Source organism: Seriola dumerili, unplaced genomic scaffold, assembly GCF_002260705.1.
Source record: "Seriola dumerili isolate Sdu_G_001 unplaced genomic scaffold, Sdu_1.0 BDQW01000161.1, whole genome shotgun sequence".
Classification (NCBI taxonomy): Eukaryota; Metazoa; Chordata; class Actinopteri; order Carangiformes; family Carangidae; genus Seriola; species Seriola dumerili.
Genome location: NW_019174416.1, coordinates 7,219,150 through 7,232,140, shown reverse-complemented (window position 1 = coordinate 7,232,140; position 12,991 = coordinate 7,219,150). Strand labels below are relative to the sequence as shown.

Sequence of the window (12,991 nt, the reverse complement as noted above, 5' to 3'; positions counted from 1 at the left end):
TAGGTAGGTTAGATGCAAGCTTGTCTAGTTTACACAAAGCAGAGTGGTTGTTGCCTCAATTTGTTCTAGTAAGATCAGGTTGCCATGAAAACTGGAATGAGGTAGAATTAAAATATCTAGCACAAAAATAAATCTCAGCCAAATTCACTGCTAGCTCCAGTTCCTCTTTTGTTAATCCAACCTGCAGAATAATTTACTGATATGGCTCTTTTAGACTTTTTTACATTTATTTGACCTATGTAGCTCATGTCTGAAAATGTGTCAATACAAACAGTTAGAGAGAGTGTGTGCGTGTGTGTGTGTGTGTGTGATGCTCTGAAAAATGTATCTTGAAGATTTTCATTTGAAGTGTCTTTTAAGTCACAATCTATCATCAAAGTGAGGTAACACAATGGTGATTGAGCTTCTGACCCATTGGTGAAATTATATAGAAGTCCTTGTATTTAACATTTTTATGAAGTAGGATGTCTGGTAAGACTCACCCTCAAAATCACAAGCAATACAAATCATGAAAGTGCGGTTCAAAAACAAACCTGCAATTACCATGTATCGCCACAGATGTTGCCAGATAATGAAATGATAATGCAATGGAGATCTTCGAGAATGCTACTTGAACGTCCTACAGCAGTTTCTTTGTAATGTTTGTTTGTCAAATTTTGTGCCATGGTGCATTGTGTGACCTACAGTCTCAACTGGAGCCACACAGTATGTATGTGCTTCTCAAACTGCACATTTTGTATTAGCCCGACCTCAGCCCCCATGACATCACAAACACAAATGTTACTCTTTTTGCTATCTTTTTGCAATTTTTTTTTAACTCTAAAGTTTCCTTGTTGAAAAATGTATAATGAAGAGAGTAATAATCACTTATACCTCAAATCACTGGTGACATGAATGCACAGAAAATGAGGAGGAGGAAACCGACCTTCACGTCAGGCAGCTAGTGAGTAAAATGGCTTTCTTGATGGAGATCTGTGACAGCACAAACGCACAAACAAAAAACTGTGTGTTCATGGTCAAATACACACAAAGTGAGAAGTGTATAGGCTTATTTATACTGCAATTGCATATAATTACAGATGTGAACACACACACACACTCATACACAAGAACTGAAATTGACAAGGGCCCTTTATCCAGATCAGCATCCAGAGGGCTGCTTTATAGAGGACACACACACACACACACACACACACACACACAAACTGTATACACACACAGCATCCTTAGAGTTCTTCTGTAGAGTTCAAGGTATGAAAGAAGCAGCACATACAAATGAAAACAGACAGTTTCACATTATTTTATTAGGCTCATTAATTTACATCCAACCTGTGCAAATTAGATTTCACCTCAACAACTTCAGCTGACCTCAACAGGGTTTTTTTGTTCATCGGCTTTTAAGCAAAATTGAGCTCTGAACACTTTTTATAGCTTCTCTTTGTGTCTGAAGCTGGAGCTGTGTCACTGCCACACACACAGGCTGATTGGAGCCATTTGATTCAGTTGAGATAAAAAATAAAAAAAAATCACTGACATTTACAAGAACTAACAAACTTCAGAGCAGCAGTTAAACAGTAGAGAAAGGACAGAGAAAATAATGAGCAGTAATAACACCCATCCATTTCAAGTATGAAAGAGAAATGGCTTTAATGTTTGATGTGCAATAACTCAACAAGGTATTCTACATACAGTAAAGACTTTCCTTGTAAATTCATGATATAAAACTGCTTTGTGTCTTGCAATGCAAACAACGCACTAAATTTAACCATGAAATGTGTCAGCAGAGATGTAAATAAACATTTAAATATGCTGACCATCACTGACTAGCCCTCTGAGGAATCCTTCTGTAATCAAAAACCCCTGAAAGATGACCTGATGTGTGTGAATGGCTCCCACACTTACATTATCCAGACTGTGCTCTGTGTCTGAACTGCATAACAAAGAAAATATAATGCTGTCAAGCAATCACATACAGTAAAAACAAGGACATGTGTGCCAACAGCTAATAGTACTTACTCCATGTAAGAAACCATAGAGGCTGCCGACTGGATGTCCGCACTGACAAAAAGTATAACTGAAGGTTTGATCAGATGTGTCACACGGTAGAAACTAAAATAGGCACCATATGATGATTACCCTGCAATTGAGGAGCAATCTTACATCAGACCTTTTCCTAGCTACTTTCCAACTGATCAGCCAGGGCAAAGTGCCGTTTCTTCAACATGACTCTGAACAAAAGTCTCTAACGTACTGATGTGACAAGACAACAGAGGTTCATAGATGTTTTAAAACAGATGATCTGAACTCATGCTGCCCTGTTATCAGACGTCCACAGAATGCGATACACTTTATATCAGCTGCCATTATAGGGGCTGTTTGTAAGTTTTCTCTGTCGCCGAATGTGGTTTCCTGCTGGGAGCGGGTGGTGGTGATTGTCGCTTGACAAGAGTTTCGGCCATCGTTGCGTTTACAAGACAAGAGCTGTTATGATACGTCATTTGAGCAGTGCTACATCTTCAGGAAGCTATGGCTATTGGCTACGTAGCAATAGCAAAACCTATACCAAACCTTTAAAAGAACACCTCCAACCAAAAAGAAGAACATTTGTTAACCCTGTGTATTAGTTTTCACTAGATTAAAAAAAGTAGTATTAAATTAATGAGCTCTATCTACTTTAATCATGTCTTTATTATGTAGTTTAACATTTGCAGAGATCAAAAGTTTTGGAAATTAATGCAGAATTATTCTAGGAAAGGAAATGATGACTTAGTCTTGCACAGTACAGCATGGCAGCTGGAATAAACAGCCTTAATTGTCAGTTTTCACCTCACTAGCCAATGGAAAAAAAAATGTCTATTTCCTGCTGTTAATGGGAAAAAATAGAAATGGAACTGTCCTGGCTAACTGGCTATGTAAACAGGAGGTACTGCAGATGTCACTTTGAGTAGATAGGAATTATAATGACTCTTCAAATTGGATTTTGATGTCAGAGGTAATGTTAGCGTCTCATGTAAGCATAAAAATCAGATTTTCTCTTTCTGTGCTGCCGGGTTTCTAATAAAACCTCTGTTACTTCCACATCGCCTCATGGTGTGGTCCATTGACCTCTGGGTTAAGGACCCAACACACATCCACTGCCATACTCTGCTCTCAGTCTCTCAATTTCTGTTACAGGGGCTTGCAGCTGTGGTCAGCGATTTCAAACAAATCTCTTATCTGTTGGCGCTGTGGTAATGTATGCTAAATCAAATGGACTTGCAAAAAGGAACACCAGACTGGGAAACTCTTTGCCCTCGCATGGCAATAAAAATTTAACCTAAATGGTCAAACATCTGACTGCTAGCAATAGGAGTCAAACCCACACCTCCTCAGAGACTTAACCCACTCTCTTAGCCAAGCCTAGCACTTTATTAGCAGCTCTGTGGTGGGAAACACCTTGTCGATGAGAGAGATCAGAGGAGAATGGTTGAGTGATTGGAGCAGCAAGAGGTAAACACACGTCAATCAAGACACTTGTGGTTACAGCTTACTAAGATTGATTGGATATTCGACAATTTTTACCATTAGCAGAGGATGGTTTCGATCCATCGACCTCTGGGTTATGGGCCCAGCACGCTTCCGCTGCGCCACTCTGCTGTGTCTCTGGTGGATGGGTGTGGACACAGTGTGTGGTATCAAATCAATTTCTCATCAGTAATTGAGTGTACACGTAACCATGTGGATCCCCCCCCCCAAATAGGTTTTGAATTACATTAATTTAGATGAGAGGTCCCATTTTCCTGCCTGAAACGTGTTCCAGCTCCATTTTTGGCGTCCAACAACAACAACTCTAAAACCCATCTAAAAACACAGTGCCAGCATCTTCAGATGGCACTGACTGGGTAACCTGAACACTCAAGGATAAACATTTGATTGGCAGCAGTGGGATTCAAACCCTGAAGTCCTGAGAAATAGAGAATCACTCTAGCCTCTTAGACTTCTCTGCCACACTATGGGAAGAGGAAGTGCTTTAACTGCTGGGGCCACAGTTCTGTTTAATATTTACCTTATGTTCTTAACTCTTTATTATGTAACTATGGTATCCAAAGAAAGCATTTCAGTTAATGCAGTCATGGCCTTGTGTGTGGGGGTTGTCATTGGTTTAATAATGACACACACTGCATTGATTTATTTAGGCAAGAAAAACTGTAGCTTTCTCATTTAGCAGAGGATGGTTTCGATCCATCGACCTCTGGGTTATGGGCCCAGCACGCTTCCGCTGCGCCACTCTGCTCATAATGTACCTGTACCTATATTCTGATATGAGGGAGTATATGCAAAACCATGTAGATTTGCTAAAAAGAGGACCAGATCGACCAAATCTCTTCCAATGTTCGTCTACTTGGAAACAATGTGCCATTCTGAAAATGGTGATGGAGAAGCCCAGTGACATTCAGGAATTCATCGCCCTCCAGTTAGTGCAATAGCACCTCTAAATCCAGTGCCTTAAACCACTGAGCCTCACTACCTCAGGTTGAACTGGTATAAAATAGCTAAAAAGTCCAGACTTGCTTCCGAGTTTACAATGTTCGTCCTGAATGTGTGGGAGCCTGAAGTGTACTCGGTGCTATAGAGCCTGGCAAATGTCTGTGAGTAAAGCTGAATGGTTTTCAGACCAAAGACACTGACTTCCATCTGTAGCTGAAGGAACATTTATCATATTTTTTTGTTTCAATTTTACCACCCAGTCACCCTGTGTCTTTTTTGTGCAGTTCTTTTTTGTCTAAAACTGTTTCATTGTTAGTGTGTAGAGCATGGGACTTTTGTAGTCCACCTTTGGGGTGCCACTCCACCTCAGAACTGTCTTCCTGAAAATTAATCTAGGAAATGGGAATTGTAGTCATCTTAACAAACACAAAATTCTTCTGCTCTTTAACAGGCACCTATACACTATTTTAAGCCAGTTAAGCACTCAGTGACATTTCAGCCACTGATTTTACCATAATGCTATCTTTCTCTACCCATAGGCTCCAGCTGTCTGCACACTTGAATAGAATAAGTGGTTTCAAAAACTGAGGGTTCAAAGTATCTTTCTCACAAAAAGTTTTTGATCACTTCTGCAGCTGCATTTAAAGCGACTCTATAGTTAGAGATGGACATAAGAGAAAGTAGGAGGTCTGCCCTGTGTGGCCTTAAACGTGGAGTTTCACTTGTGAGACAGATTTTCATCTGCATTTGTTGGAAGAGAAATATTAACTTTCCCGCTTCTTCTAAAGCTCGGCTCACATTGCTCTGCTAAACTCCATATAGGCTGGGAGAAGCTTGCAAAGGGCACTCCACTGAGGAAATTAGTCACTGTCAGAGAGCTGTGATTTAAAACGCTGAAGTGGAATATTTCCTTGAATATAAAGCAGTGGCTATCCCACTCAAAACAATACCGTTAATATTTGGTTCCAAAGGTGAGTGGTCCTAATGCACTTTCACAGGCTTCTCTACAGCACCATGAGATGTGCAGTATATGGAGAAAAACACTGCAGGCATTTATTTGTTTCAAAGCTGCTGCCTGCCTGAAAAGGTCGTCCATTTAAAATGGTAAATGCAGAAACTCAGAAAGGAGGTATGAACATCTTTGCTGAATTACTGAATTTACTCTTGTCTGACCTTTGTTCTCCATCTGTCAAGCCATCTTTAAGCAGTAAAAAAAGTGGCAGATATGAGGCAGGGATTAATGGTTGTGCCCTACAATTTACACTAACATCGCCTTATCATCTTTTGCCCAGTGTTTAGTCTTTTCATTGCAAACCATTGGGTGGGAGGACTTCAAGTCATGGTGGAATGGTTTTCACTTAAAGGGCTGTTTGTAAGTTTTCTCTGCTGCCAAACATTGTTTCTTGCCGGGAGCGGATGGTGGTGATTGTCGCTTGACAAGAGCTTCTGCCATCGTTGCTTATACAAGACAAGAGGTTATAATAGTATCGGACTATCTGAAAGTGATGAGATGGACCGGGGATAGCTGGTTAGCATGCTAACTTCAACTCCTAACTCTAATGACCTAGAACAGTTACGAGACTGTTGTCCCTTTCCACCACTGGAGACATCTCCTTGAGAGTACAGGAATGAATTTTAATGCTGAACTCACAATGTTTCTATTAGACTGGTAAGTAAAAAGCTGTTAATGCTAATGTTGGCAATGTAGCGATAGCAAAACTTACAAAGAAGTCCTTTAAACCTGCACTGTTTTATAACTCACTGTCGATAACTGTCTTGTAAGCATGTCTACCAAAAGTGGCACAGCTAAAAACACCAACAAGCCCAATACAATAGATACAATAATACAAGCAGACTTCAGCATCTGAGCCGTGCGGACAGGTCTTATTGCACTCCAACCTTTCTTACATTTCTCTTTCTGATGCATATATTGTATATTTTGTTATCCCCAGTCTGCTGTGACATAAAAATTTCCCTTGCAGGATCAATACAATCAATCATTCAATCTATCTATCTATCTATCTATCTATCTATCTATCTGTCTGTCTGTCTGTCTGTCTGTCTGTCTGTCTGTCTGTCTGTCTATTAATAGAACAATATAGTCAGTGGCTGCCTGTGTATACCCCAGGTATACAGAGAAGACAAAGTCAAATTTAAGTTAGAAATAGAAAAACTAGAATGATGCAGTCAAAGTATAATATAGACAGTATGTACAGGTGGCAGTGCAGCAGTGTGTTCACCTGTCAAACAGGTGAGCTGCACACACTCATGCATTTCCTGCCTTTGCAGGATTTATTGTCACAGCAGTGATTTATAATTTCTGCAAATCTGTGAGGGTAAAGATCATTTTCATCTGGGAATCACAGAAAAACAAAGACATTGGTCTGTGGATGATTCAGTCTATCTATAATCTACCAAGGCCTGACAGCAGGGCTGCAACATGTCTTTGTTGAATTTCAGGCCTTGAACAGAAACATTTTGTTAAAATTTGAAAACAATCACCAGTCACATAGCAAAAGCGACATGGCAGCCACAGAAAACTGTACTGATTGGACTCTCAATCAATGGCTCTGACTGACAAAAAAAGCATTTTTTACCATCTGCAGATACTGGCACTGATTTCCTCTTTCTCATCCCTGGCCTGACCAGAATTATTCCTCTGTATGACTTTGTTGTCCTGCCCAGTTGGGAGATCACTTCGTCCTCTCTCTTTCTCTCTCTCTCTCTCTCTCTATTGCTCTCTCTCTCTCTCTCTCTGTAGTACCGTCCAGTGATTTTTCTCTGTAGACAATCGTGCATTACCGAGTGCCAGCACCAAAATAAATCTAAGCCAGATTTTCAGTGCGTCATTAACCTCAAACAAGCATCAATATGGTGTAATAATGGAAACATGCAAAAGCTAAAATTAAACAGTGGAAGCTTGAATTTTATTTTCGGAACCTCTCACGTATCAGTTTTGATATATTTACATTTATAAATAGCAGAAACAATCTGCTGCTATTACATCCCAGCTCCATCACAATTAAGACTGTACCCAAGTTTAACATGATATAATTCTATCACTTGCAGAGCAGGCTCAGATATTTTCCAGTCTGTCTGAATACCATACTAACTTGCACTGACATATTCAGTGTTATTGTTGTAATTGTAATTTGTGGTAATTGGTGTAATTGGTCCTCCTGTTCATACTGGCCAGGTAGACATCCCTTCATTGTCCAGTGAAAGAGAAGGGAAGTGAAATCTTTAATCCCTGCAGAAGTGCATTCCCAAATTCAGCCCAACTATAAGGCTTCTACAGACCATTGTAGTCATGTTAGAAGACTGTAACTTTGGAAGATAGCCACTTGACTTGGCTAACTCAGGCTGGACCTCATCTCTTCAGGCACAGCAGAAATTATTAGTGTCCAATAACATGTTTAGACTACAACAGAGATGTAAGTATTCTATAAAGGTATTCTTGGAAATTTCTGAATCCATATCTTTGTATTGCGTTTGATTAAAATACTGTCTTTTATTTCAGTATTTGAGGTAATCATGGAAAAAAAACATTCTATGGATGACAGTGCTTTACTACTAGATGGATTGCCTTGTAATTTTGTATATCAAATTTACCCACTTCACTTCAGCGCCCTGCCCTGTTGGCACTGCTGTTTACAGAGTCACACACGCACAGTGCTTGGTGCTAATTTACACAAGGGACCAGTAGATTACTAGGTTAATAGATTGGTTTTATAGATTACTTTACCCCCCGACCCCCTTCTCTTTCAGCTTTTTCTTTCTGACTGGTATTCATCTGATTATTCTCTCTATTACTATCAGATTTTTTTTGTTCCATTAAGACACTCACATTAAGATTTTAACTGCAAATTGTAATATGACACACATTTTAATTTGGCTTCAGGCATGTGCTGGAATTCCCTGGAACAAATCTGAGCAACCTTGACTCAGACCTGTTCCTGAACTTACAAGTCCACCCGGCAGGGCCTGAGATACACAACACTAAATGAACATGACGCATGGAGATAAGTGACACCACACCTAAATGCTGATGCTGAAGGAGGTAGAGAGAGTTAGGGAACAGTCTAATGCTGCAGTTAGTGGTGCTGTTGAAAATTTATGTGTTGTACAGACAGGTGTTTTTATTATTTCATTATTATTACTATCAGTGGGGGTAGGCTAAATAACAGAAACACTTCACCACAAAACAACATCCTCCAAAATTATCACACAGTTTAATGAACATTATAACCTTCATGAAGGAGAATTTATTGCAGGACTCTTGTATTGCCGCATTAGCTTTAGCTAGGTGTACCTAATAAACTGCTAATTAAGTGTATGTGGATTACTTAGCTGTATGAGATAGTCTTGCATATATATATATATATATATATACAGTATATATATATATATATATATAGATAGATAGATAGATAGATAGATAGATAGATAGATAGATAGATAGATAGATATATGGGGTGGTGGTATGTGGAACATGTGACTAAACCTGTCTGTGGCTGCACTGACTGCCGTACTCATCAATCTGTGGAAGCAAATCACTTAAAAACTCAGAGTGTATAACAATACATCAACCGCACTCTTCAACACACACACAAGTGCACTTAGGCACACTCCTCTCCCCTTAAATAACTCTCTTCTATCATCGTCTGCTCTGTTTTTTCTCTTAAGATTTAAAACCCCTCATTAACTTGAGATGGTCCCCTAAATCCTCCATGATAGAAGGGAATATATTTTCTGCTTTAAACTTATCCTCGGGGATGAGACAGAGAGAACAGCTGGACAGTTGGATGGAGGGGCTGAGTGAATTAGTAGAGGCTGCAAAGCTTTGTTTCTCCCTTGTGATCAAACCAGAATGAGCGGATGGATGGATGGAGAGATAAGGGACAAAGTGAGAGGGCTGGAGTGATTGGTTAAGACATGGATGACAAAGAGGAGTAAGAGGGAAGTCTATAATGTTAATTTCCACCTTTAATTATATTATTGTGCTGTCCTTCAGCAGAAGCAACTGCAAAATGTACTTAGTCTTGCTTTATATTACATTCATCTATGCTCTTAGAGCGGCTATTTTTAAGTTTTCTCTGCCACAGAATAGTTTCTGTGTGTTTAAAAGACGAGAGTTAAAAGTTATAATATGCCCTCTGAGCAGCACTACGCCTTCAGGACAGAGTGCAGGCTACAGAAGAAAAACTCTCAGAAAGTGATGTGATGGGCCTGTGCTACCTGGTTAGCCTGCTAACCTCAGTCAGAGAAAAGACTCTATAGAGACAAGAGTAAACATCGGTGTTGTTTTCCACTGCTGGAGACAGCTCTTGAAGAGTAAAGGAATGAAGATTGATGCTTAACTGGATATTAGAAAAGCCAGACATTAGAGTCTTGCCTTTGTTTTGTTGGGTCTATGAGAGTTTGTCAAGTAAAACAGTGCACTGCATAACACTCTTGTCATGTATGGTTTTGTGGTCAAGTAGCAGGAATTTGCTGGTTCAGTAGCTTTAAAGTAGCTATTTGTAAGTTTCACTATTGCTACATAGCCAATGGCTAGCTGGTTAGCATGCTAACTTCAGTGAAAGGGAAAAAAAGCGATGGAAACAGAAGCAAACAAGAGGGTTGTTTTCCACCACTGGAGACAGCTCTTGGTGAGTAAAGGAATTAAGTTTGATGCTGAACTCGCAATGTTTCTTCTAGGCTGGTAAATAAACAGTTGTTAATGCTAACGCTATGTAGCGATAGCAAAAGTTTCAAATAGCTCCTTTGAACCTGATCTCACACAAAATCAAACTCACTTCACACATCAGTTCATTCCACCCATAGGCCTACTTAGCGGTAAAACCGCATCATCATGCAGACAGCAGCATCCCACTTTCAGTCAGGTACACACATCTGGGAAATTTACTAGTCAGACAGTGTAGGAGGAACAAACAGTCGATATCACATACTTTTGGATGAGCAGGCATCATATCAAGCAGATCCATGAATCAACATCTAACCTTCAGCAGCCTGTGTTTTGCTTTGGGCTGTCGAATGCTCAGGGAGATGCAGTGAGAGAAACAGGTATCAGAATCGAGAGCATCAATGTTAAGAGCTCTCACTGAAATCACTCCCTGTGTCAAGGTTTGGGAGGAGTTGGCAATTTTGGTCAAGATGCAGTGTTACAGAACATCAGTCTGTGATGGACACTGCAGTTCAGTAATGATCTTGTAATGAAATGGAGCAATTTACCTTTCTCTTGTACCCACTTTCTCTCAACACTGCTTTCTTAACTCAACTGAAAATATCCTGCGGCTGCATTGAATTCTCATCTGCTTCGGCTCCTCCTCGAAAACAAATTAGTATCTTTGCCTCTTCTCTGAGGGATATTCTCCCTGTTTTCCATTAAAACATATCAGACCACTTCTGCATTTTTAACCGTTATTCAGCACAACTGCAATTAACATGTATATTCATTAGCAATTAAATTATTTTCTCAATTAAGCTATTAAGTGTTTGCTTTAAACTATTAGTAAATAGTGAAAAATACCTGTCACAGTCTACCAATGCCCAAGGTGACATCTTCACATTGCTTGTATTGTCAGACCAACAGTTAAATCCCAAAGATATTGAATTCAAAATTATATATAACTTTAGAAAAAGTAGCTCTGTTTGAAACACTTATGGTTTCTTTACAAAATTACTTCTATGATTGGCCATTTATTGCCCTGAAGTTTTATGGTAGTATCACGCAACAGTATAGAAGTGGACTATTCTGTCGGAGCAGTTTGAGAGGGGCTGCTGTAGCTCATGTGTGTAGAGTGATTAGGCCACTAAATGTAGGGTTGATGCTTTTGGAGTCACCCTGTGTGTCCACCATGTTGAGGTGCTCTTGACAAAAGGTGAACTCCGAATTGCACCCAGTGTGTGCAGGGCAAGTTAAGGAGGTAACTTTGAAAATTTTGAGTAGACCTCAGGTCGCCAATGGAAACCAATATGATCTCTATGGATCCTCCTATAGAGTGCTTCAGGACTTAGCCCAAAAACGCCAGAAATTAGGTAGCAGTGTAAGACTTTTGGTTACCTCCTCCTATGGGTCTTTTGAATGGGTTTCTGGTTAGATGACTGAAGTGAGGTCTGTTAACACAAGGACACATCTACGACGTCCATCCTTGATGTTTTAAGCTTTTACATGTCTTTAAAAAGGCTAAATGAAACTACAGTGCTTGTCAGGGATGTTAAAAGCCACCACACACAACACGAAAACCGATCTACTCACCAGTCCACCTTTACAGCCTCACTGTGTTTATACTCACGCTTTTACAAATTATTATTAACTTTGTGAGAAGAAAGGCCTTTGTAGAAGAGATACGTGTTAAATTAAAATACAGCTTGAAAGTGTAGCAGTGGTAAAGTCTTGACAGTGATGTCATAGCCAAACAAAAAATACGTCATTCCTGCAGCACTGCAGCATGAAGGAGAAAACACCAAACTTTGCCCGGCCACTTTTCAAGACTAATAAGCAGTGCACGTTGAAAGGATGAGACTGGTGGTATCACAAATTGCATTAAAGTTAAAAAATAAGAGTGTATTAGTCTGTCTTTCCTCACTCATCTGTTCCTGTTGAAGACTTAGGAGGTCACAAATCTATAGTTTCATAAAAAGTTACTTCCTAAAGCAGGAGAGTGTAGTTTTTAACAGTTTTTAACAGTGCTTAAATAGGAGTAAATAGTTCATTTGTTGGTGGCTATTTTTATCTGTGGATTAATCTATGTTTGGTGTGAGTATTTGTAGCAGCGGTAGGACGGTGCATGTAGGACTGAATCAAAACAAACTCCAGTGTCTGTGTTCTTTGTAATAAAGGAACATGTCCCCCAGTGACACATTGTGAATCACTGATGTGTTTTTAATGGTTTTTGGAAACAATGCAGCTGCTCTGTGGCACAGAGGAATAAAGAAGATCAGAAAAAAACTTTGTGGTATGATCAGCTCATTGTTAGTTTTGATCTTTTCATAGGATTGGTTGGCAATAAAAAAAAGAAACTACGCTTTACCTTTTATACTGAAAATGTTGATATTTGGTGGAGTAAGTTCCTTTAACTTTAACCATAGAAATATGGGTCCAGCAATGCAAGTTACACCGGCAATAGTAGCTTCTTTGCAAACTTAGCAAACTGTGTGTGCCTCCACTTAATTACTGCATGTAGAACTGGTATCCTAGCAACATTTAATATACATTTTAAATGATAAAGTTTTCTTCCCTTCTCTTCTACAGTGCCATGGTGATATTTCATCCTGTGTGTCTGTGTGTTTCAACAGATCAGTCAGTATTAATAAATGTCAGAAGCTTCATGTTCACACTGCAGCTACTCACATGGTGACACTGATCTAATTTACACTGAGGGGCCCCATGCTGCATAAATGTGCATATTAATGAGGATAAAATCATTTTAGTAAAAAATACAACTTGTTAAAGTCCCACATATGATACTTATGTTGATGCCCTGCATGTGTTATGTGATATGAAAATATTTGCTAATTA

The 12,991-nt window shown here is 39.4% G+C and overlaps 2 non-coding genes across 2 annotated transcripts; both read right to left on the bottom strand.

Annotated features, from left to right (window-relative positions):
• Positions 1 to 3,564: 3,564 nt before the first annotated feature.
• On the bottom strand, positions 3,565 to 3,636 carry trnam-cau. Its single transcript has one exon. It is a non-coding gene; the product is annotated as a tRNA-Met (tRNA).
• A 565-nt stretch (positions 3,637 to 4,201) lies between these two features.
• On the bottom strand, positions 4,202 to 4,273 carry trnam-cau. The gene has a single exon. It is a non-coding gene; the product is annotated as a tRNA-Met (tRNA).
• Positions 4,274 to 12,991: the final 8,718 nt, after the last annotated feature.